Raw genomic sequence first — 27,366 nt, 5'->3', positions numbered from 1 at the left:
GTTCTGTAGGTTATACTAGTTGATGGATAAATCTTTTTGCCTTTCTCTATAGAAAGGTATTAGAATTGCTGGAAAACCGACTTTCGAACGGAGCCTCGGAGACCCATAGTGTTATATACCATTCGACTCAGTTCGACGAGATCGAAAAATGTCTGTGTGTATGTGTGTGTGTGTGTATGTGTGTGTGTGCACTTTTAGAAGATATTTGAACGCGCTCACATTCTCAGAGATGGCTGAACCGATTTTAACAAACTTAGGCTCGTTTGAAAGCTAATGTCGGGCCATTGATCAAGTTCGAAGATCAAATGACTTTTAGTTTCGGAGATATGATTGTATAAGTGACGAAACCGACAAAAAGCGTTGAATTTGAACGCGCTCAATTTTCTCAGAGATGGCTGAACCGATTTTAACAAACTTGGGCTCGTTTGAAAGCTACTGTCGGGCCATTGATCAAGTTCGAAGAACAAATGGCTGTGACTTTTGGTTCCGGAGATATGATTGTATAAGTGACGCAACCGACAAAACACGTTGATTTTTACCGCTCTATATAAGGGTGCCAAAATTTTTGGATCACCTCTATTTTCGTTAAGCTCTAGTGCTCAAAAGTTTAAGCACCTCGAAAAATGCCTTCATGCAAAATTTGAGCTAAATTGGACATGCGTAAGGGGTGCTGCCCGGTGGTAAAGGTTTGACAATTTTCGATCTTGAAAAAGAACCATTGGGGGGGACTACATGAAATATCCAAAATCGAAAATTTTTTTTGATACCAAAACTCTTAAAACTGCATAAAACATCGAAATTTAGTGGCATCTCAAAAAATTTTTTTTTGAAAAAATCAACTTTCTGGGACTTAGACAAATTTTGATATTTTTTCTAAGTCCCAAAAAGTCGATTTTTTCAAAAAAAATTTTTTTCGAGATGACACTCAATCTCGACGTTTCATGCAATTCTAAGCCTTTTGGCATCAAAAATTTTTTTTTCGATTTCGAAAATTTCATGTACTCCCCCTATGGTGATTTTTCAAGTTATATGAAAATTCCACTAAGTGAACTGAGAAGGCTTTTTTTAGATTAGCATCACTGTTCTCATACAAATAGGCAACGCAAATGTCAAGCACTAATTTGGAAAAATGCTTTTGTGAACTACTCGAATCAATCTGAATCTATTGGTGTCAAAATTAGCATCCAAATTTATTTAATAAAAGTATGAAACATATTTTCATGAGACTGTTATGAAAGTAGAGAAAGGCATTATCACACCACTAGGTGGATTAAGAAGGGTTTTGTTTTTCAAGAATCAAAGGAAATTATTTTGCGAAAATCCACCACACCACAAAAACAGCTGACCAGCCAATATTCATAACCGACACGCGGACAGAAGATACCACGTACACCACGGACAAATCGATGACCCAACAAACCAATGAAGCTATCAGTAACCAACCGGATGAGGAATGCTGACACAACAGGATCGACAAACAAAACCATTTGGAATGAGCCAGTTTAGTCAGTTCTAGTGAAGAAGTCGTCTTGTGCATTTGTAAATCTTTTTATTATGTTAAATAAAGTTTATATTTTTTCAAACTCGGACCACCCGAATTATAACTGGCGCAGTCGACGGCAAAGTGAGTGGAATTAAGTTGAAGACTTAAGGTGAAATGTAGTGGAATGCGAAAATCGCGTTTTTGATCAATTATTCAAAAACTAGACCGATTTTCGAAAAACCAAAAACACTTAAGTTTTCGAAATCAAATTTATCATAACTAAGTATTCTTAGAATTTTGAAATTGTGCTTTGCCGAGCCGTAATTGGTTTTTGAAATGTATAAACGGTCACTGTTCCGTCCCACGGGGATGATTTTAGAACTGAAAAGTAGTATTTGCAGCAGAATTTCACAAAGAATCTGAAAATGCAACTCAAAATTATAAAATTTTAGCGAAAACAACCGAAAATTGAAAAAGTTTTCATAAACGTTTCTGCATTTTTTTTTATTGCTTGCGCGCTGCTGTTTCGTATTGAGGTGGTGTGAGAAATGCAAGGTGGGCACGGTGGCATTATATCGTGAGCAAAAAATAAATATAAAATAATGACGCGAATTTATGCAGCATTGGGTTTTGTGTTGAAATAAAAACGACTTGAATACAATAAAATGAGTATTGTAAGAAATCGTTTATTTTCTAAGTAGCTGTCATTTATACAAACAATGTGATTAACATTGAGGGCCAGCTTCGAGCCAGTCAGCATGGAAAACTTATTGGAATTCATTGGTTTTTCAATTATTATGAATACAATGAATCAACGCTTGATTTTGCTTTCAAAATCGATTGAATAATAAGGAACTACGAAATAACTTTATATTCAATTTCGTACCCCAAATATGTGCTTGAGAAAAGATTCACTAAATAATTTTAGCTGCATGGTATGATGAACTATTAGTTATAATTGGAATGTATTCCAATAATGTAATCTAAGAAATTATTAAACTATTGATGATTTCTGGCACCGGAGGCCAGAGGCTGTTTGGTCTTCGGTTCGTTATCGTTGAAACAGACATTTCTAGACTCATCATGCTATACAATTCCGAAAGTCGCTTCCGAAAAAAAGTTAATGGTGAATACTTTTACGTAAATTCTATCTCATCGGCGGGAAGGGCCTGGTGAACGACTGGCAAAGATATCGAAAATACTTGAATGTTCTCTTGTCTTCAACCGTTCTTTTGAAGGAGAATCGATGCTTGCTACAAAAATCAGGCATATACATGGTTAGCAAGTTAGTCAATACATATACATATAACCTCATGTTGATCATTCATAATTACTCATGATTTATAGCTCTAGTGTAAGAGTAATCACTAACAATGATGATTGAATCAGCATATATTCAAAGTGTGAAGAATTCTAAAATCCATTACGTCCCGTCTTTTTTACAAGCCAATATAACGAGAGGTAAACCCACTGCGCTCAATCATTGAAAAAAGTTCTTGTTTCTATGTGGCCGTTTTTCTTGGTACGCTTTGTGCGACGGTTCGTTCAACTGAAGCGGATAAAATTTTGTGCGCATTTTATGACGCTACATTTCACCTTAAGTGAAACTAGTGAAGTAATCTTAGTGCAAATAAGAGCTTCATAGAAGAATTTAAGGGCAAAGAAAGACCTTCTTAAGTAAAGTTCATAGTGAACATTTGTGTTACCGTCCAGAAAGCCGCTGTTGAGTGAATATCATACAGCTTGTGCAACACATGACGAAGGAAGGACCCAGTCACAACCTACAAACCAACCAGCCAAGACGACACCTATAACTCCAGATGAGGATTAGTACTCTTCTGTAGGTAGTAAAAAAATTTTTACTTATTAACAAAAAGTGAACACAGGGATAATACTAACAAGTGTTTCAAAGTGAATATTTGAAACACAAGAAAGTGCTAAAACTTAGTGTAAACTTCGACCTCATACACAAAAAAAAATTTCTTTTAATTTCAACTAAGAAAATATTTTATGAACCGTGCTAAAACTTTTGACAAGAACAGAGAAATGGCACAGGAAATTAACGCTGATTAGCTGATGGAGCAAATCCGCAGCCTCACAGAAAACCAACACGCACTAATACAACAAATTAGTGCAATGCGCGAAAGGGCGGATGATCCGTTTTTAAATTACCGGACACCCGACCCAATAAAAAATTTAGCTACGTTCAGTGGCAATAAAAAAGATACTCAAGCATGGCTCGAAGATACCGAAAATACGCTAGAGTTATTCGGAAGTTATACGGGAACACCGTATTATAACCAAATCATTAGAGCCGTGAAGAATAAAAAAACAGGAGAAGCCAAAGAAGTATTAATAGCAGCCGAAACCCTAGAGATTGGCAATCGATCAAGGAGGCTCTTTTAAACTCCTACGGCGACAGAAGAGATCTGACATCTCATATTCAATCGCTTTTCTACGTAAGGCAAGGAAAAAAGACTTTGAGTGAGTTCTACAATAAAGTCAAATCCATAGACACAGCGATAAAGAGTACCGCAGCTGTCATGGACGACTATAAAGACTCAACCAGAGCTATAAATAACGTAATAAGCCTAATGTCAGTAACCCGATTCATAGACGGACTAAACGACACCTTGTCTATGCACGTGAGAAGTTACCGACCCGAGTCTCTCGAGGAGGCAAATATGCAAACGCGGCTTATAGAATGAAACTCGATAATAAAACACCTTGTTCGAGTTCAAAACCGAACTACCAAAACAAATCTAAGCCACCGCAAATTCACAACGCGACCAATTCACATAATGCACAAAAACCCGGTTCATCAGGGAAATTCAGACATTTAAAACCAGCTACTGACGATGACGTATCCATGAGAACGGTTAGATCAAACCAAGTGAATGCACACGAGGGAGAAGCAGAGATAGATAACGATACTAATTAATTAGATGAAACAGTTTTAGATTCAGATGACGACGAATTTTTCTTAGGAGACGAGTTAAATTTTCACATAATAGAAGGAAAAGGACTGGAAATATAATAAACAATAACTTTATACCATATATTACGATACTTACCAGCTAGGGGGAAATGAAGTTTTTGATCGACACAGGAGCGAACCAAAATTATATTTCACCAGAGCATGTTAACCTTCAAAATTGCAAATCTGAGACTGGGATACAAGTAACAAACATACACGGAACGCATAAAATCGAAATGTCAACCATCTTCGACATTTTCCAAATTAATAAAAAACTTAAGTTTTACATTTTCAAATTTCACGAGTTCTTTGATGGCTTAATTGGTTACGAATCACTAAGAGACATCAAAGCACAGATTGATATAGCTAAAAATAAGATAAAAATCGGAAGGAAGGAGTTGACAATGCAAAAACGTTTTCCACCTCAGAATTAAATCAACTTGACCGAACAAAAATTTCAATATGTCCCAGTACAGACAGTAAAAGACGGAGACTTCTGGATACAAAACGAAATGAATTTAAGAAAATTTTCTTTATTACCTGGGCTTTACCGGAGCACAAACAGAACAGCAATAGTAGCAATACAAAATCATTCCGACATTCCCTTGGAAATTAATTTAAATGAAATTAAAATTAAAACAGACAAATTTCAGGTAATCCAAGAGCCAAATAAGCAAGAAATTAACCAAAAATATAACTTTCGGCAAGACCATCTAAACGACGAAGAAAAGAAAGCGCTAAAAACCGTCATCAATCATAATAAAGAAATACTACACTCAGAATCTGGAAAATTGACATTTACACATAAAATTAAACATTAAATCAAGACAGCGGACAATATACCAATTTATACAAAATTCTACAAATATCCTCAGATATTTGAAGGAGAAATACAAAGACAGGTACAGAAGATGCTAAAAGACGGCATTATCGAAGAGTCGATATCATCATACACCTCTCCTGTATGGATAGTACCGAAAAAAGCCGATGCATCTGGACAAAAAAAATCGTTTAGTGATCGATTACCGAAAACTCAACGAAAAAACAGTAAATGACAAATATCCGATTCCGGATATAACAGACATACTCGACAAATTGGGTAGAGCTTAATATTTTTCAACAATCGACTTAGTTTCAGGATTTCACCAGATACAACTAGCCGAGGCAGATACCGAAAAAACAGCGTTTTCCGTGAATTCTGGAAAATACGAATTTACCAGAATGCCCTTCGGCCTGAAAAACGCACCTGCCACATTTCAGCGAGTAATGGATTGCATTTTGCGAGAACTAATAGGAGTGTGTTGTTTCGTCTAACAGTTCGGCTGAAAAGTTCGTATCGTTTAATAGAAACACACATTTTTTGCCAAAATTCGTTTTTATTATTCAACATAATTGCCATCAGAGGCGATACAGCGATTATAGCGATCTTCCAACTTTTCGATACCATTTTTGTAGTAGGATTTGTCTTTTGCCTCAAAATAGGCCTCAGTTTCAGCGATTACCTCTTCATTACTTCTAAATTTTTTACCAGCGAGCATTCTCTTGAGGTCTGAGAAAAGGAAAAAGTCACTGGGGGCCAAATCTGGAGAATACGGTGGATGAGGGAGCAATTCGAAGCCCAATTCGTTCAATTTCAGCATGGTTTTCATCGACTTGTGACACGGTGCATTGTCTTGATGAAACAAAACTTTTTTCTTCTTCAATTGAGGCCGTTTTTTTGAAATTTCGTCTTTCAAACGCTCTAATAACGCTATATAATAGTCACTGTTGATGGTTTTTCCCTTTTCAAGGTAGTCGATGAAAATTATACCATGCGAATCCCAAAATACAGACGCCATAACCTTACCGGCCGATTGTTGAGTCTTTCCACGCTTTGGGTTCGGTTCATCGCGTGCAGTCCACTCAGCTGACTGTCGATTGGACTCCGGAGTGAAGTGATGGAGCCATGTTTCGTCCATTGTTATATATCGACGAAAAAAATCGGTTTTATTTCGATATAACAGCTCGAAACACTGCTCAGAATCATCAATTTGTTGTTGTTTTTGATCGATTGTGAGCTCACGCGGCACCAATTTTGCACAAAGCTTTCTCATATCCAAATATTCGTGAATAATATGTCCAACACGTTCCTTTGATATCTTTAGGGTGTCAGCTATCTCGATCAACTTCACTTTACGGTCATTGAAAATCATTTTGTGGATTTTTTCACGTTTTCATCGGTAACAGCCTATTTTGGACTGCGTTCATCGTCTTCGGTGCTCATATGACCAGTACGAAATTTTGCAAACCACTTACAAATTGTTGCTTCGCCCGGTGCAGAGTCTGGATAACACTCATCAAGCCATTTTTTTGGTATCGGCGGTACTTTTTTTCATCGAAAAGTAGTGTTTCATCAACACATGAAATTCCTTTTTTCCATTTTTTTCACAATAACAAAAGTAGCTTCACTCAAAACGCAATATCTCACAAACTAATAATCAGAAAGCTGTCAAATTTATACACGTATCTTTTGAAGGTTGGTACTAACAGAAAATGGTATGGATTTAATTCTAGTGGCGCCCTCTCATAGAAACGATACGAACTTTTCAGCCGATCTGTTATATGGACGACATAATCATTCTCTCTAGCTCACTGCAAGAGTATCAAAAAGACTTGATACGAGTAATAAAAAAGTTGAAAGGCGCCGGTCTGAAGATACAACTGGATAAATGTGAGTTCTCCAGAAATGAAGTCCAATTTTTAGGACACACGGTGTCAGAAGACGGAGTGAAGCCTAACGCGGATAAAATTAAAATAATTAGAGACTGGCCGATGCCAAAATGTGAAAAAGAAGTCAGACAATTTCTGGGCACGCTAGGTTACTACCGGAGGTTCATAAAAGACTTCGCGAAGGTGGTAAAACCAATGACAAAATTACTAAGAAAAGACGTAGAATTCAAAATTACACCTGAAATCGACGACTGTTTTCATAAATGCAAAAAGATACTAACCATGGATCCCGTACTAACATATCCCGACTTTAGTAAGGAATTCATTTTAACAACAGACGCGAGCGACTATGCGATTGGAGCTGTTCGCTCGCAAGGGACAATAGAAAAAGATAGACCAATAGCATACGCCTCACGGACATTAAATAAAACAGAAGAAAATTACTTTTACCACCGAAAAAGAATTACTGGCAATCGTGTGGGCGGTAAAGCATTTCCGACCGTATCTTTACGGAAGAAAATTTTAGTTAGTTACAGACCATCAACAGTAAAATCGTTCGATGGAAGCTTAGGAGAGTTCGACTATGAGATTGCATACAAACCCGGCAGGCAAAACGTCGTAGCAGACGCTCTCTCGAGAATCAACTTAGTTTCAGAAAGTCAGACTCTAAACGCTAATTCCCTAAGAAGTATAGAAGTAGAACCATCCTCAAGTGAATGTGATGATCTAGAAACAGTTCACTCAGCAGACACGAGTGATGATTATTTCATACCCTGTACTGAAAAACCAATTAACCTTTTCAGGAATCAAATCATTTTAAAATTAGGCAACATAACATCCTACGAAAAAGTTTTTCCGACATACCACGGGCACATAATATCAAAACATTAGTTTACAGAAAACGACATGATCAACATTTTCAAAAATTTTCTTCATGTAAAAGAAACAGACTGCATGAGAATGCCAATTTCACTAATTCAAAAGGCCCAGGAAACCTACAAAAAATATATCTCCACTAACAGAACCTACAAGATTCTCATTTCATAAATACTCCTAGAAGACATAAGAATGGAAACTCAACAAGACGAAATCATCAGAGAAGTCAACAACTACGGGCATAGAGGCACAAAGGAGAACAAACACCAAATATTAGTAAAATATTTTTTTCCACAGATCGAAAGAAAGCTCAAAATTTTCATAGGTGCCTGTGATATTTGCAAAAAAGCAAAGTATGACAGGAAACCGCCAAAATTAATTAGAAAAAGCACTTTCGGCGAGACACCGTTCGATAGAGTCCACATTGACGTCTTTTTCCTGAAAGGTCAAAAGTGGCTAACTATAGTAGATTCCTTTTCCAAATTTGCAAATGCAATTCACCTTCAATCAAGAACAATAACAGATAAGAAAAATGCTATAACTGAGCACATACGTAAGTTTGGAAGACCAAATACTATAGTCGGCGACCAAGAACCATAATTCAGATCAATCGTTTTTATCGGATTCTTAAATGATCTAGGAATCGGAATACATTTCGCCAGCAATTCTAACGCGAACGGTACAGTTGAAAGATTCCATTCCACACTTATTGAAATATTTAGATCAACGAAACAACAATTCAACGATCTCTCTCTCTCTCTCAAAGAACACGTTAACGTCGCGATCGATATTTACAATAACACTTTCCATGAAGCTACTAAGGCTAAACCGCGCGATTTAATATTTAACACTTTAAATACAGCAAATACTTTAGAAATAACAGAAAATTTTCATAAACTTCAATCAAAGGTTAAAAATGAACTCGATAAACGAAGAACAAAGTACGAGGATAACAATGCACACAAACAACCACCTGCAACATTAGACCCAGGCGAAGAAAAATATATTAAAATAGCACAAAGACTAACAAAAGATAAGAATCTGTATAAAATTGTAAAAGTTAAACAAGACATTGAGTAAAAATCGTCTAAAATGAGTAAAAACCTAAAATGTCCTTCTACTTGCAGATTAATCTCACTCAGCCTGATAAACGCCACCATATATAAAGAGATAACAAACACTAATGGACTACTAGCAACGAAAATCGATACAGTCAGAATCAAAATAGGATACAATAGGATAATACACAAAATTGATCTGGAAACACTAGAATACAACATCAATTATACCGAGAAAATAGCGAAAGCAGTAAAAATTAGTGACCATTTAGAAAACACACTCGAATCCAAAATACAACTAGCCAAAGATAAACTCTACAGCCTTATGCCAAGAAGACAGAAACGAGGTTTAGTCGATGCTTTAGGAACAGCAATAAAATATATTTCAGGAATTCCAGACAATAACGATTTGAATATGATTCAGCAAAACTTAGGTATATTAAACGAGTAGGAAAACAAACTCGCTAATAATCAGTTGAAACAGATCACAATCAATGAAATTTTTCAGAACAAAATAATCAATATTACAGCAATTTTGAAAAAGATTAACACAAAATTATTCAGAGAATTCAATTCATCACAAGGCATTAAAGCAGATTTAGAATTTTTAAACCTTATTTGGAAAACAGAAAAGATAATCCAACTGATAAATGACATAGAAGACCAAGTAGAATTCTCCAAACTAAACCTTATTAACAGGAACATACTCTCATTAGAAGAAAAGGATTTTATTTTTAAAAAGCTTTAAGATCAAGATATCAAAATAAATTAAACAGATGAAATTTTTCGTTTTTGCACAGCTAGTATAGGAATCAGTAGAAACCAAGTAGCCATACTTATAAAAATCCATATACTGGACGAGAAATTCTACGATTTGCTGGAACTCCACACACTCAATATCAACGGGACCCGCATCAACACGCACATCCAACTGGTAGCGAAACACAGAAACCAAGTCTACATACAAACAACAAAATGCGATATTTGCAGTAATCACCTTCCACTTGAAGACGAATGCATCCTTAATCTTCTTGTTAATCAAACACCAAAATGTTCAGTCACACGAGCGAAAGAACCCCCGAAAATCATAGAAATCTTTGAAGGTATCATCTTAATAGATACCAATAGCAAAATCGAAGTATCAGACTCATGTGGTAAACCCAAAGCAATAACCGAAGCAACACTAATAGAAATTGAAAACTGTACAGTTAAAATACACAACCTACTTTTCTACGGGAAGCCAGAACTAATACACAAAGACAACTATCTCATACCAATATTCAGCAAAAGCTTTCAAACGAAGTCAGAAACAACCAAAGCTGAAGATAATCTTTTGACAAGGATACAAAACTTGGAAGAAGTCAGCGAAATCCAGCTATCATTACACCAAACACAGAAAGAAGCGACACTAGGAGGATTCTGCTTCCTAACACTAACATTTCTTTGTTTATCCATTTATCTCTGTAGAAGGAAGTCATACCGAACGAAACTCCAAATCGATGGGTTGCCGAAATCACCTACAACAACAAAGGCAAGTGATACAGCAACTGAAATAATAGTCACAACAACCGGAAATAAAACCGAAAGTAAAAAACCACGAGTCATCCCGATACCGAGATTTGAACTTTTGAAAAATCACCCGATGACGCTTGATGCTAAAGGAGGGAGACGTTACGGGAAAATCCATCCAGTACCCTTACTCGATATCGCGACCACACCACAAAACCACCAGCCAATATTCATAACCGACACGCGGACAGAAGATACCACGTACACCACGGCCAAATCGATGACCCAACAAACCAATGAAGCTATCAGTAACCAACCGGATGAGGAATGCTGACACAACAGGATCGACAAACAAAACCATTTGGAATGAGCCAGTTTAGTCAGTTCTAGTGAAGAAGTCGTCTTGTGCATTTGTAAATCTTTTTATTGTGTTAAATAAAGTTTATATTTTTTCAAACTCGGACCACCCGAATTATAACTTATATATATATTATAAATTATATATATATATATATATATATATATATATATATATATATATATATATCTATATATATATATATATATATATATATATATATATATATATATATATATATATATATATATATATATATATATATATATATATATATATATATATATATATATATATATATATATATATATATAAGTTATATATATATATATATATATATATATATATATATATATATATATATATATATATATATAGGTTAACGCCAAATCTGCGACGCCAGCAATTGTGACCAAGGGGTCATCTATCGAGTCTGCCACACCGGCACCTGCTATACGATATGCCACGACATCGAGCCAGCCTAGTTCTGGATCAGCACTTTCGACGCATGGATACTTGGAAACACCGACCATCAGGGCGGACAACGTGACCAGCAGACCATCGTCAAATGCAGGATCAGCAGCTTTAGGGAAAGCCAGGGCCATCGTGCAGTCGATATAGAATAAATAAAATCAGTCTAGTTCTTACCTCCACAGTGTGCAGTTTAGTTATTATTTTTAAAAAGCCGAAATCCCCAAGTGGGTTATTAATTGGCGCAGTCGGAAACGGATTCTTCACTTGTGCCTTTAACCGCAATTGTGCATTTACGAGCGTACATCGTAAACTTGTGTTGAAAGCCAGTGAAAATTCTGTCGAACCATTCCCGTCTTTTCATCCGCGATTAAAGCATCCACGAAGGCATATCGTAGTGATTTGTGGTGAGCAGACAGAAGGAAGACCGTTAGACTACAGTCTGACCTCGAACAAATTCAGAAATTTAATTTAGGTGAGTAGTTTTAATCTTAACTATTTTATCGTAACTATAACTAACCATACTTATCAAACGACAAAACTAACAAGTGAAAGTGAAAGTGCAAGTGAAAAAGTTATTAAAACAAAGTATTAAGCTAAATAAAAAAATGGATCCATCCAATCATTTCCAACAACAAATCTAGAAAAAGACGAAATAATTCAGCAGCTTCAAATGGAAGCAGAAGTGGCCGCCGAAGCCGCACATAGAGCCCGGCAAGCACAAGCTGCGCAAGCGGCAGCCGCAGCAAACATAGAACAATTATCACCTGCTGAAAAGGTTCTGAAATCACTTCAGACGCCGCAGATTATAAGGGACTTGCCATCATTTAATGGAGATCCCGTTAAACTGCATTCATTTCTTCGATCGATCGATAATTTAATGCCACTTATCGATTCAGTGCAAGGAACAACTATGCACACAATTTGGACTCAAGCAATACGATCTAAGATTGTCGGTGACGCCGACAACGTTTTAGAACTTTATGGAACAAATTTAGACTGGAATGAGATCAAATCAAACCTGATAACACACTACAGTGACCGAAAGGATGAGGTTTCTCTTACCAAGGACCTATTCGGAATCACTCAAACTGGTACAGTGGAAGATTTGTATGGAAAAATCATATATCATATCATATCGCATATTGTATCACTTTTGGTAAATTTGCTCAACCTTAACGAAGCAAATGGCCAAGTGAAATACGCCAAGAACTCATTTTACCAACAAATGGGTCTCAAAGTTTTTCTCGCCGGACTAAAGGACCCGCTTGGGCAGATAATCCGTGCACAAACACCAGGTAGCCTTAAAGAAGCATTAAGGTTATGCCTGGAAGAGAACAATTACCATTACGCCAAAACGAAAGCACCTCCACCACCAATCCCTTTCAAGCCTCAACGATACATGCATCCTCCTCCAATGCCAAATTTGCAGGCTCCCCGGCAATTTCAACCAATTCAACATCGAAACCATTTCACACAGTTCCCACCGAGACAAAATTTTGGCTCTTTCCTGCAATATCCTCCAAGAATGCAACAATTTCAAGTTAAGCCATTCCCATATAAACCGACACCTAACCCGTTCCATATGATGAGATCTCAGAACACAATGCCATCTCCCTACAACCCGTTCGCAAATAATGCTTTCGCCCCGAAAATCAATCCTCAGCCTAAGCCTACACCCATGGACGTTGACGATGAGATCACAAAAGATCAACTATATGAACAGACCAAATTATCACATCGGAGAAGAATTTCCCTACGATGAAATTTATCCATACGAATTTTATACTGACTATCATTACCCACCAAACGACAGTGGTAATGCCGATGAAGGTCAAGAACCACAACAACAACATTTAAAACAATCAGATCAAATTTGTGATGACGCTACAGCCGAGCCGGTAGCCGTAGTTGAAACAGACGATCTAAATTTTCAGACGGTCGAATGTTTACCACCGCAAACATAAACAACTTTATCCCTTACATAGTAAGAGAAACGAACAAAGGGCCTTTACGCTTCCTCATAGACACAGGCGCAAACAAAAATTACATTGATCCGAAACACGTTAATTATTCAAAATGCAAATTGACAAATCCAATGCGCGTGCGAAATGTGCATGGCTTTCACGAAATAGACCGTTTTGTAAAATTAAACCCTTTCCCACAAATTCAAGGAGTTGAAGAATCAACGTTCTTCGTTTTTCAATTCCACCCCTTCTTTGATGGCCTTATTGGCTATGAAACACTAAAAAATTCTAAAGCAAACATTTTGACTGAAACAAATGAATTACAACTCCCAAACGGAACAATAAAAATGTTTCGGAAATATCCCGATGTTCAGAATATTAGTCTGAATTCTCAAGAAACAAAAACCGTTGGTATCCCCACCAAAACTAAAGACGGAGACTTTTTCCTAGAGAGCGATCTCCTTGTTCAGGAAAATGTTGTTATTCATTCTGGCTTGTACAATATCTCTGATCATCAAACTCGTGTTATTATAACGAACTATTCAAACGAACCACTCAAGATTAATTTAGATCACGAATTGTTGAAACCTGAAATCAATAACTTTGAAACTAGAACACCTGTCTTCAACAAACCTGGTATAAAAAAATCTCTTTTCGAGCAACTGCGAATTTCACACTTAAACGACGAAGAGCGAAATAAACTTTTGAAAGTGATTCACAAGTATGATGATGTGTTTTATAACGAGGGTGATGAGCTTACTTTTACAAATGCCATAAAACACCGTATAAAAACAAAAGATGATTTACCGGTTCATGCAAAATCGTACCGCTACCCTTTTTGTCATAAAGAAGAGGTACAGCGTCAGATTTCTAAAATGCTCGAACAAGGTATCATCCAGCATTCTAATAGTCCATGGACGTCCCCTGTGTGGATCGTGCCAAAAAAATTAGATGGTTCCGGTCATAAAAAATGGCGTCTCGTTATAGATTACAGGAAACTTAACGAGAAAACAGTCGATGACCGCTATCCAATTCCAAATATTACAGACATCCTCGATAAATTAGGACGCTGTATGTATTTTACAACTTTAGATCTCGCTTCTGGCTTCCACCAAGTCGAGGTCGAAAAATCTGACATTCCAAAAACTGCATTTAGTGTCGAAAATGGACACTACGAATTTCTAAGAATGCCCTTCGGGTTGAAAAATGCACCTTCTACATTCCAGCGTGTGATGGACAATGTATTGAGGGAGCATATCGGTGTCATCTGCCTTGTGTATATGGATGACATCATTGTTTTTTCCACTAGTTTGACAGAGCATCTCGACAACCTGTCAAAGATTTTCGCTACGCTTCAGAAACATAACTTAAAAATTCAACTAGACAAGAGCGAATTCCTTCAGAGGGAAGTTGCCTTTTTGGGTCACATTGTGACGACGGATGGAGTTAAACCAAATCCGGACAAAATAGAAATTATTCAAAATTGGCCGATTCCTCAAAATGAAAAAGAACTACGAGGTCTCCTCGGGATTCTTGGCTACTATCGGAAGTTTATTCGAGACTTTGCTAAGATAGCAAAGCCTCTCACTAACGCTTTAAGAAAAGGTGAATCGATTACACATTCAAAAGAATTTACAACAGCCTTCGAAAAATGCAAGAATATTCTTTCTGGAAGCGATACCCTACAATATCCAGACTTTTCAAAACCATTCGTGCTGACTACAGACGCTTCCAATTTTGCTATTGGAGCAGTTCTGTCCCAAGGTGTCATTGGTAGTGATAAACCAATAGCGTTTGCCTCCAGGACCCTGAATAAGTCAGAGGAAAAATACTCCACTATACAAAAAGAACTCCTCGCGGTTGTATGGGCCTGTAAATATTTTCGACCATACCTTTATGGACGAAAATTTATCCTGTACACCGATCATAAACCACTAACATATGGTTTAAACCTAAAAGATACTAACAACAGACTAGTTCACTGGCGTCTTTCGCTGAGTGAGTTCGAATACGAGATCAAATATAGGCCAGGGAAACAAAATATCGTTGCAGATAGTCTATCCCGAATTCAAAACGAACTTAATGTGAACGAGAGCGTCTCATCCGAGTACATGAGCATACACTCTGCTGATACAGACGCTTCAGAGTTCATAAAATGTACCGAATTACCCTTGAACACCTTCAGCAATCAAATTGTTCTCAAGATAGGACCAGATGAACCAGATGATTATCAACAAATTTTTCCGAATATCTTTCGAAGAACAATCACAAGGTTGGTATTTGGGGTACCTGTATTAATAAGAATATTCAAAGAATATATGGACCTGAGACGAACGAATTGTATTCTTTGCCCAGAGTCTTTAATGAATAGTATACAAATAGTTTATAAAAACTATTTTAGTAGATGCAAGACTTTCAAAGTATTCATGACACAGAAACTCTTAATCGACGTAACTACAGCAGAAGAACAAAGTCTTCTAATAGAACAAACTCATGAATCAGCTCATAGAGGTGTTTGGGAGAACAAAAAAACAAATTTCTAACAGATTCTTTTTCCCTAAAATGAGATTCAAAATTCAACGATATGTAAAACTATGTGAAGTGTGTAACAAAAATAAGTATGATAGGCATCCTTATAAAATCCGTCATGGTTCAACACCTAACACAAAAAAGCCTTTGGAAATTATTCATATTGATATTTTTATAACTCAACCCTATATTTTCCTATCAGTTTTTGATAAATTTTCCAGATTTGGTGTCTTAATTCCCACTAAATCCAGAACCATAACAGATATTAGAAAAGGTTTATTGAAATATTTCTCAACGTACGGAACACCCGGACTAATTGTTAGTGACAACGAACCAGCTTTGAGATCAGCAGAGATAAGAGGTTTGATCCAAAATTTAAACATCCAAATTCACTTCATCCCGGCCAATCACAGCGAAAGCAACGGAATGGTCGAAAGGTTTCACTCCACGATAGCAGAAATCTTTCGATGCATAAAACATCAATATGCTGATCTGAATAATAAGGAAATTTTCTTGATTGCTAGTACTTTATACAATAACACCATCCATACTGCTACAGGTCTTAAACCAAGAGAAATATTTTATGGGTTAAAGGACGGGCAGGAAAGACCTCTGAATATCGACACCATGCTTGAAGAACGCAACAAATTTTATGATGAAGTTATCTTAGCTAATGAAAAAACAAGAAGCAAAGATTTACTCTATCATAACAAAAATCGAGAGGTAGAACCACATATGGATGAGAATAAAACAGTTTACAAAAAAGTACAAGGAATTAAGAGAAAAACCATTCAGCGATATTTCCAAACCAGAGCTATTGAAGACAAATGAAGAACAGCTCGCGATAGCACTGGTCGGGAAATTCATAAAGAAAATATTAAAAGACTTTGAAACTAACTTTCATATTTTTCAGATGGACTGGCTGATCATCATAATGACCTTGATTCCTTTTTCCTACCCAAAATTCATCCAAATTCACGATATCACAAATAACCCAGGCGCATTGACTCTCAGTACGGGAGAAGGCATGATTTTTGAAGGATATAATAGATTACTTCACACAGTTGATTTAGAAAAATTCGGAGCTACAATAGGGATATTAGAAAGCCTAGTCTCAAAAATTAATAGTTCGACAGGAGATTTCTCTAATTTAATCGACTCGAAATTCAAAGAAATATTCAACACTTATAAAGCCCTTCTCCCAGGAACATCCAGGAATAAACGATCAATAGAAACATTAGGAAGCGCTATAAAATTTATAACAGGCAATCTTGACGCAGAAGACTTACGGCAAATCAATTCCAATATAGACGCCATCAAAATATCTGATAACAAACTCATTGACCAAAATAATAAACAAATTGCCATAAACCAAGAATTCCAAAATCGTATGCAAACATTGTCAAATAGAATAAAAAGCTACGAGAATGCTATTCAAAAATTGAACACACAAAAAGGATATTTGATTACAGAAAATTCTAAGATTTCAATACTTTTTCAGTTAGACACAGTGTTACAAACTCTAAGAACAATCGAAAATGGAATAGCGCTTGCCAAATTAAACATTGTTAACAGACAAATTTTAACTATTAATGAACTGACCACAATAGCTCATCAGCTTAAGCAAATTAAATTAGATAATCTAGAAGATGCTTACAATTACCTCTCAGTAACCGTACTCTACCACGACTATCATCTCATCATCAGCATCGATATACCCCAATTATCACCCACTATATACGAGCGGATCATCATCGAAGAACTACCAGTACGAAACAAAACCATCAAAATCAATCATCGAATTATTCTCGTGCATTCCAACGAAACAATAGCTGTTCTAGCAGATACCGAACAAAGAACCAAAACTTATATTTATCGACGGAATCAATTACTGAATATTACTAACGATTTGTGCATTGTTCCATTAATCAAAGGACAAAATGGCAAATGCTCTTTTATAGAATCTCCGCCCACTACAGAATATAAACTCCTAACATTCGGAACAATAATAGTCAAATCTACACTGGAAAACGTAATAATGAGCAGTACCTGCGGAATAAACCAAAAGGAACTAAAAGGAAATTTCCTCATTATCTTTCACAATTGTTCAGTGATTATTCAGAATCGACTGTTCGAAAGCCTAGAACTAAAATTTAATCACCCGATTATTTCACCGCTCGAAACACATCAAATCGAGGAAACCCATCTTGAAAAGTATTACAATGTTTCAGATCTACACAAAATGCACATCGAAAATAGACAAAGTATAAATTCGCTTGAAATCCACCACTTCTCGTCCATTGCAGTATTCCTCATCATAATTCTGATAACCCTATCTACATACAGCCAACGTAACCGGATAGCAACATTCTTCAGAAAACGCACGGGACGTGCTCATCTTGAGGAGAGAGTAGTTAACGCCAAATCTGCGACGCCAGCAATTGTGACCAAGGGGTCATCTATCGAGTCTGCCACACCGGCACCTGCTATACGCTATGCCACGACATCGAGCCAGCCTAGTTCTGGATCAGCACTTTCGACGCATGGATACTTGGAAACACCGACCATCAGGGCGGACAACGTGACCAGCAGACCATCGTCAAATGCAGGATCAGCAGCTTTAGGGAAAGCCAGGGCCATCGTGCAGTCGATATAGAATAAATAAAATCAGTCTAGTTCTTACCTCCACAGTGTGCAGTTTAGTTATTATTTTTAAAAATCTGAAATCCCCAAGTGGGTTATTAATTTATATATATATATATATATATATATATATATATATATATATATATATATATATATATATATATATATATATATATATATATATATATATATATATATATATATATATATATATATATATATATATATATATATATATATATATATATATATATATATATATATATATATATATATATATATATATATATATATATATATATATATATATATATATATATATATATATATATATATATATATATATATATATATATATATATATATATATATTGTTGTCCAGGCATTGTTGCTTTCAAAACAAAACCCGTTTTTTTAAAAAGATGGTTCCCACACAGTAATACACAAATTCAATCTGTATTCATTTAGAATTATCTTAAAACAATATGAAACAATTATCAATAAACTAGAAGAAAATTCAAATATTATCGAAATAGTCAACATTTTAAAACAAAAACATGGCCAAGCTTATTTTCTACTAGAAAATCTAACTATAAAACGAAGGAAAACAAAAAGATCTCTCAATTTTCTTGGATCTACTATAAAAATGATAACGGGACACCTTGATAATAAAGATTTACTCAAAATTGAAAATCAATTGGAATCTTTGAAATATTCAAACAATGCTTTAATTACAGAAAATAATGAACAGGTCAGAGTAAATGAGTTATTTGAAAGCAGGATTAACAATTTAACAAAAGAAGCTTATAGACAATCTATAGAAATTGAAAGCATCATAAAACAATCTAGATTGAGTTTAGACAGGCCAATCGACTGGAAACACATTCTACACGTACACAGCATCATCTTCAACATCAACATGATCCACCACCAGCTGATGACAATCTTCGGATCAATACAACTATCGAAACTCGGTATAATATCAAAAACGTTCTTACAACCTCCAGAACTGGAATTTGCAACGCAACTGTTGGAACCACAAGGCATATCAATTGAAAGCAACGATCAAACTTATGAGTTTCTGGAACCTGTAGCTTTCCATAACGATTCAGATATAATAATCCTCATCAAAATTCCCAAGCTTAGACGAGGAGAATATGTACAACTTCATATAGAAACTATTCCCATAAACGGCAAAATCATCGCAATAAACGCTACCAAGGCTATTGTTGGCAACAACGAATCGTATCTGGTAGAACATCTATGCAATAACATTGAGAAAAACAGTATTTGTTACATACAAAACCTCTTCAACATATCAAACGACAAATGTCTCCATCAAATATTACTAGGAAATCCTGGTACTTGTATTTTTACAAAGCCACCAACGCTCTCGAAGTTCAAATCAATCGAAAACCTTGGAGTACTGATAAAAAATTCCATTGAACCAACACTTATGCAAAACAGTTGTGGTTTTGGATCAAGAAATCTGACAGGAATATACCTTGTGTCATTCGAAAATTGCTCCATAAAACTCAATGGAACGCAGTTCAGCAGCAAGATTTTCAAAGGAAAAACCAAACCCACTATCCTTCCACTCAATTTAGTGAACGTAAATGAATCAGAATTAATATCTGAGCCCATCACCAATTTGGAACTGTTACACGTACATAACCGTCATAAGCTAGAGCATCTAGAAACCATTACAAAAAGGACCAGAGTATTTAACATTGGAGCCATAGTTTTAATCACATGCCTCGTCATAACCTTCGTTACATTCATCATAAGAGAAATCTACAAACATAAGCTGTAACTAATCATTCGAATTCCAATAGAGAAAGTTGCAGACAGCTCACAATCAGGGTTGAACCGAGACGGTTCAATCTAAGAAGGGGGAAGTTATGGACGAACCCGAATAGCATATGGCCCGTACGCACAGACCTCAGCAAAGTACGCGCCAGCAGTAAGACGCCAGTGTATCCAACGCGAGGAGATGTCAACCACCCTGTTACCATTTATTGAACCGCTGACATCGCAGCAGACATCCGGCCACCGTGGTTGCATCAGCCAAGAACCATTAGTAATTGCATTAGCCGAAACCACCACGCCGCATCGACGATTCGACATGTTCGGACAGTATAACCGCTGATACAATAGTTTAGGGCTAGGTAGTCTAACGGTCTAACGAACATTCAGGCAGGACAAGATAGTCAGTTCGATTTGAGAAGTGAAACAGTTCAGTCGTATGAACCTCATGTAAATTAAAGTGTAACGTTTTTTAGAAATACATTCATGCAACAAAGTACATAAGTGGCGCAGTCGTACGGCTCGTTCTACGATTTAGTGAAGAGACTCTAACTAGTGAAGTGAAAGTTTACTATTAAGTCAAACTAACAAACTAGTGTTCAACCCGCAACGTTGGCTGACCGGCGGAGAAGTTTCATCAAGAAGTATCGCAAGCCATCCCTCACCCCGTAGGCTATTCGCGTCAATCAATTGGAGGATCTCAACACTGAAGCGGTGGATTTAAATCCTTCAAGAACGAGGAACCGTGAGTAATCTCTCCCATTCTTTTACTACAATCTTATGCCCAAATTTAATCCAATTCCAAAAGTGAGAGCTTTAAACTTCTCTGAAATGGAAAACATTAATTTACAAGCCATCTTCAACCAAATTCAAAGCTTGGAACAAAGAATCGGTGCTCTCCAAATGGAGAATAGCACTTTACAACAGCAGCAACAACAACGGCAAGCTCCCGCAATGGAGGAACGCCGCACTGAATTCTTTAGAGTTCCTGATCCAATTCGGATGATCATTCGACGGGTATAATAAACAATTGACTCATTGGCTAGACACAGCCAGAAGAGCTTCAAATTTATGCCGACCACACGTAGCACCGGATCTATTTGCCGTGTACGAAAAGGCAGTGATAACCAAAGTCGAAGGCAAAGCCCGAGACATAATATGTGTAAATGAAAACCCTACTACCTTCGAGGAGGTAGCAGACATGTTACACAGTGCCTATGATGATCGCAATAACATTGCGACTTACCAAACACAACTCTGGTCATTGAAAATGATCGAATCTTTACACATTTATTACAAGCGCACGAAAGAAATTATGGTTGACATGAAATCTTTAGCGAAGCAAAATCAAACCTATTTGGCACACTGGGAAGCAATAAACCAGTTTTTAGAACAAGAATGTTTGGCTGCTTTTATAAATGGACTCAGTAAACCATATTTCAGATATGCTCAAACTGCTCAACCAAGTGATTTAGAGGATGCCTATGCATTCTTGTGTAGATTCCAAAATGCAGAGAAAACTAAAACACACACCCAAGAAGCGTTCGAGTAACAACCTAATTCCAACAAAAATTTTAAGCCTTTTAATAAATCATACAACAAATACCCGGAAGCACAATCTTCAACCCGGCACAAAAATTTATCAGACAGGCAAAAAACGACACCAATAGAAATAGACCCATCATTGCATTCTAACAGAATTTACAATCACGATGCCGAGCAGGAAGACAACGAATTAGCGACACCGAAGAGGAAGTAGAAGCCGAAGAATCAAGTGTAAATTTTCAAATTATCTTTCCTCTCAACGCGCTGACCTGAATGCAATAAATGGACTACCCTATGTAACAGTTAAACTCTTTGCAAAGACGCAAAATTACTAGTAGACAGTGGTTCAAACAAAAATTTTATTTCTCCCCGTCTGATCCCAAAATCAAAACAAGAAAAATGCAAAGCCATTCGAATCTCGAACACTTCAGAGCAACATTCAGCTGATAAAAAATTTATTACGACACTTTTCGGTATGAAACAAAAAGTTCATTTTTACCTTTTAAATTTTCATACATTTTTCGACGGTATCATTGGTTATGAAACACTCTCTGATTTAGAAGCTCTTATTGACGTGAGAAATCATAAATTAGTTCTCCCACAAAAAACACTTGCCATGCAAATAAGGAAATTAGGTCCGCCGCAGATCACACTGACTGAAAATTCGACGAGAATCATTAAACTCCCTGTTTCTCAAGACAATGACAACGTTTACCTTCCTAATGATATAAAAATAGACAATGCAGTAGTGCAGTCAGGATTGTATCATGCAGAAAAGGGTTTCGTAAACGTCCCGATAAGAAATTTCGGCCAAACTGTGACATTTCATTGGACGCATCCGGCAAAAACAATACAGGTAGAAGAGGTGAATAACATAAACTTAAATCACCTGCATCAAACATCTCACACACCCTACGCAGAACTAGAAAAAATGATTAGAAGTAGTCATCTTAACTCTGAAGAAAAACCTGCTTTATTGAAAACCCTTTCTAAATATTCCAAAAAAAAGATTCAGAAAAATTGTCTTGTACTTCCACAATCCAACATCGAATTAAAACAGTTGACGACATTCCAGTGCATACGAAAATATACAGATACCCCCAGGTTTACGAAGCTAAAGTCGAGAAGCAAGTGAACGAAATGTTGGAAGATGGAATTATCCAGAATTCCATCTCACCATGGACATCCCCAATTTGGATCGTTCCAAAAAAACTTTGCTAGCGGCAAGAAGAAATGGCGCATTGTCATAGATTACCGCAAATTAAATGAAAAAACCGTGGATGACAAATTTCCAATCCCACGAATCGAGGAAATACTCGATAGGCTTGGTCGTAGTACCTACTTCACTACGTTAGATCTAAAATCTGGATTCCACCAGATAGAAGTCCATCCCAAGGACAGGCCGAAAACCGCTTTCAGTACGGACCAAGGACATTTTGAATTCATACGTATGCCTTTCGGACTTAAAAACGCACCAGCAACTTTCCAGCGTGTAATGAATCACCATCTTGAAAATTTAATCGGAAAGTGTTGCCTAGTCTATTTAGATGACATCATAATCTTTGGTAATTCACTTCAGCAACATCTCGACAATTTAAACAAAGTTCTTCAAACACTCGCTCAAGCTAATCTAAAAATTCAGTTAGACAAATGTGAGTTCCTTCAGAAGGAATGTGAGTTTTTAGTCCATATAATAACCCAAGATGGCATTCGACCAAATCCGAATAAAATTGAAAAAATTCTAGGTTGGCCAATTCCAGAGACCACTACTCAAATCAAAGGATTCTTAGGTTTGCTTGGATATTACAGGAAATTTATTCGCGACTTCGCGAAACTAACTAAACCTTTAACGAAATGTTTAAAAAAGGATGAAAAAATTATTGATAACGAACAATTCATTAACTGCTTCAATGATTGTAAACGATTACTGACAACCGACCCCATTTTAAAATATCCTGATTTTAACAAGAAATTTATTCTCGAAACTGACGCAAGCGACTTCGCACTCAGAGCAGTTTTATCCCAAAAATTCGATGACGGTAAAGAACATCCTATTGCATACGCATCAAGAACTTTGAATGAAGCAGAATGCAACTATTCTGCTACTGAAATAGAATTGTTAGCCATTGTTTGGGCAACAAAACATTTTAGACCGTACATTTATGGAACCCATTTTGAAATACGCACGGACCACAAACCACTCGTGTGGCTCCGACAGAAAAATGATTTAAACCGAAGACTGAAGCGGTGGATTTAAATCCTTCAAGAACGAGGAACCGTGAGTAATCTCTCCCTTTCTTTTACTACAATCTTATGCCCAAATTCAATCCAATTCCAAAAGTAAGAGCCTTAAAGTTCTCTGAAATGGAAAACATTAATTTGCAAGCCATCTTTGACCAAATTCAAAGCTTGGAACAAAGAATCGGTGCTCTCCAAATGGAGAATAGCACTTTACAACAGCAGCAACAACAACTGCAACAACAACAACGGCAAGCTCCCGCAATGGAGGAACGCCGCACTGAATTCTTTAGAATTCCTGATCCAATTCGGATGATTCCATCATTCGACGGGAATAAAAAAAGGCGGGTGAGTAATGTCAGAGACATAACTGGATGTCGTGAATACGAAAAAACTGACACGCTCCCATCACTTTTCCGAACATCAGTTAGTTGATTGATTGTATGAATTGTGCAAGCTTTCCTCTTTTTCACTAATAGAATTTGAAGCGATGCACCTACATTAAAGTACAGATTAGTTACATTAAACAGCTACTATTCTACAACTATATATTCCAAACTTGAAATAATTCCTTTTTAATTTGCTAATATAGGAAGCTAGGTACGACAAATTTGTAGTTTATTTTTATTGAAGCTATGAAGTTCGAAGATATCTGATTCTTCTCGAATTTTCAGTACGAGACAAATGCAATGGCCTGGTCTGAAATGTATCTACGATCTTCGGTATGCAAGAGTGATTCTAATAATAATAATAATGATAGTAATAATAATAATACAGATTAACCTGTATATATGGCAACCCTGTTTCGCATGGCATATTTTCACATGACCCCATACTAGTATAAAGATGTGTTCAACATCATCACTTTCGCTTTCGCATTGCCGTTCGTAATTGAATGTGTTAGTGGCGGTACAAATCTGCTTTTCTACCTGTTGTCGAAGCCATCGTTCTGACGGTGTCTCGTACGTACAGAGTAGCTGCTTTAACTTAAATGAAGCTATTTCTCACATCGCATTTCCTTTTATACGTGCTAGTGGTAGCACGGTAGGACGTCCCCTTTGTTAGAATTCCTTTCCTATACGCAGAACGGGAAACAGTGAAACGATATAAAAGAGAGAGTTAGCAGAGCGGCAGCCAGTAATATTGAATGGGTCGTCGAGCTGTTAACTAGAGGCGTGCAAAACAGCTCATTTTAGTGAACAGCTCCGAACCGATCAGCTCACCAAAGTGAATCGATTCGATGTATCAGCTCATCAGCTCTTTTAGTTTGAACTTAAATTTCATTTTGTGCGCCGTTTTTCTTATGCACCGGTTTTCTTTCATATGAATGATCGAAATTGACTCATTGATTCGCAATGATGCAATGAATGCAATGCGAATTAATTTATCTTTAATTGATGTCGACTAAATTGAATCTCTTAAAGAGCCGAAGATCCAATCAGCTCGTAGCGTGTTCCTTTCGTCATAATGCAGTGAACTGGGTAGCAAATGAGTGAACTGATGAGCTGCGGTTCTTTTGAAAAGAGCTGTGAGCTGTCAGCTCACTTCAATGATTCGATTCACTGGAACAGCTCAGGAGCGAATTGCCCATCTCTACTGTTAACAGCATATTGTGGAGGAACAATTAAGGGCAAGGTAAAGTCCCGCTCAAACCGTGCTGGTCTGAAGTGCCCAGTTGGCGGCAGAATCAATCGTTTGCCTCGGAAGGGGAACTACGCCGAGCGTGTCAGTGCTGGTGTATCGGTCTATCTGGCGGCAGTGATGGAGTACTTGGTTGCCGAAGTGTTGGAGTTGACCGGTAACGCTGCCCACGACAACGAAAACGAAAATCATCCCTCGCCATCTGCAGCTGTCCATCCGTTGAAAACCCCGTCCTTTTCAGGATGACCACATTATGTGATAAAGAAATATTTAGAATTGCTTTAAGTTTAGCCAGTTCTGATACGCCTGGAAAGTAGAATGCGCAAATCAAGTGGAAACATTTGTTCTAACAATTTTTGTTTTCGGCCGCATACTAAAGTACTCGCGACAAAAATACATATTGATCTGTGGCAACTCTGTTTCGCACGGCATATTTGTAAACTAGTATAAAGATGTGTTCAAAATCATCACTTTCGCTTTCGCATTGCCGTTCGTAATTGAATGTGTTAGTGACGGTGCAAATTATTTTAACTCCCATCTTGATGAATCTTTTGCTAGGAAATATTGAGATCTGAGATGGTTCTCGTGTGTGTCTTGTTTCGGCAATGGGCCTTGCTGGACTTTTTGGCTGCCTTTTTCGGTATCATTGTGCTGACGGTGTCTCGTGCATTCATATCGGGAAACAATGAGACGACAGGTCCTCGATGTTGCTGTCGTGTGTCTTGTTTCGGGAAGAGTTGCTCAGCAAATGATAGAAAAAATGAACCATTCAACTTTTATATGGATGCTCTTGTATAGATACATACATCTCGCGTTCTGATTGGCTGGTGCTGTCATGGGTTAAATCAAACAGGTTTTTCAATAGTGTACTATTGAAAAACTTCAATATTGTTGTAATACACGTTCAAGTTGAAGATTTTCGATTCTATTGGTAGTTAGATTATATAAATCCTTCTACAGATCACTGAGCTATGAGCTTTCAAAATACGAGAAAGGCAAACGCGCCATATGAATTATCCTCTTTGATACTCGTTTATACCAAACATTTCAGAAAAGTTTAATTGTGAACTATTTAAGAATATGTCACACAACTGAAAGTTTTATCATAAAATTGTGATCATATTTCCGAAGGCATGTAGCAAGAATTATGTTGATTCTTTAGATATAACAAGAGATATTCACGATCAAAAACTTATCACTCTCTCAGAGGGTAAATTTTGAAAAGGCGCCCCATAGTAAAGTAAGTCGTATTCACGACAAAAACAATTGACTCATTGGCTAGACACAGCCAAAAGAGCTTCAAATTTATGCCGACCACACGTAGCACCGGATCTATTTGCCGTGTACGATAAGGCGGTGATAATCAAAGTTGAAGGCAAATCCCGCGACATAATATGTGTAAATGGAAACCCTACTACCTTCGAGGAGGTAGCAGACATGTTACACAGTGCCTATGGTGATCGCAATAACATTGCGACTTACCAAACACAACTCTGGTCATTGAAAATGATCGAATCTTTACACATTTATTACAAACGCACGAAAGAAATTAT

The 27,366-nt window shown here is 36.8% G+C and overlaps 1 protein-coding gene across 6 annotated transcripts in view; it reads right to left on the bottom strand.

Annotated features, from left to right (window-relative positions):
• LOC131427484 (cadherin-87A) overlaps nucleotides 1–27,366 on the bottom strand; it is an 848,175-nt gene that overhangs the window by 99,819 nt on the left and 720,990 nt on the right. The window lies entirely within an intron of this gene.

The sequence above is a fragment of the Malaya genurostris genome, chromosome 2 (genome assembly GCF_030247185.1).
Source record: "Malaya genurostris strain Urasoe2022 chromosome 2, Malgen_1.1, whole genome shotgun sequence".
Classification (NCBI taxonomy): domain Eukaryota; kingdom Metazoa; phylum Arthropoda; class Insecta; order Diptera; family Culicidae; genus Malaya; species Malaya genurostris.
The sequence above is the reverse complement of the archived record's forward strand: the minus strand, read 5'-3'. Positions and strand labels throughout refer to the sequence as shown.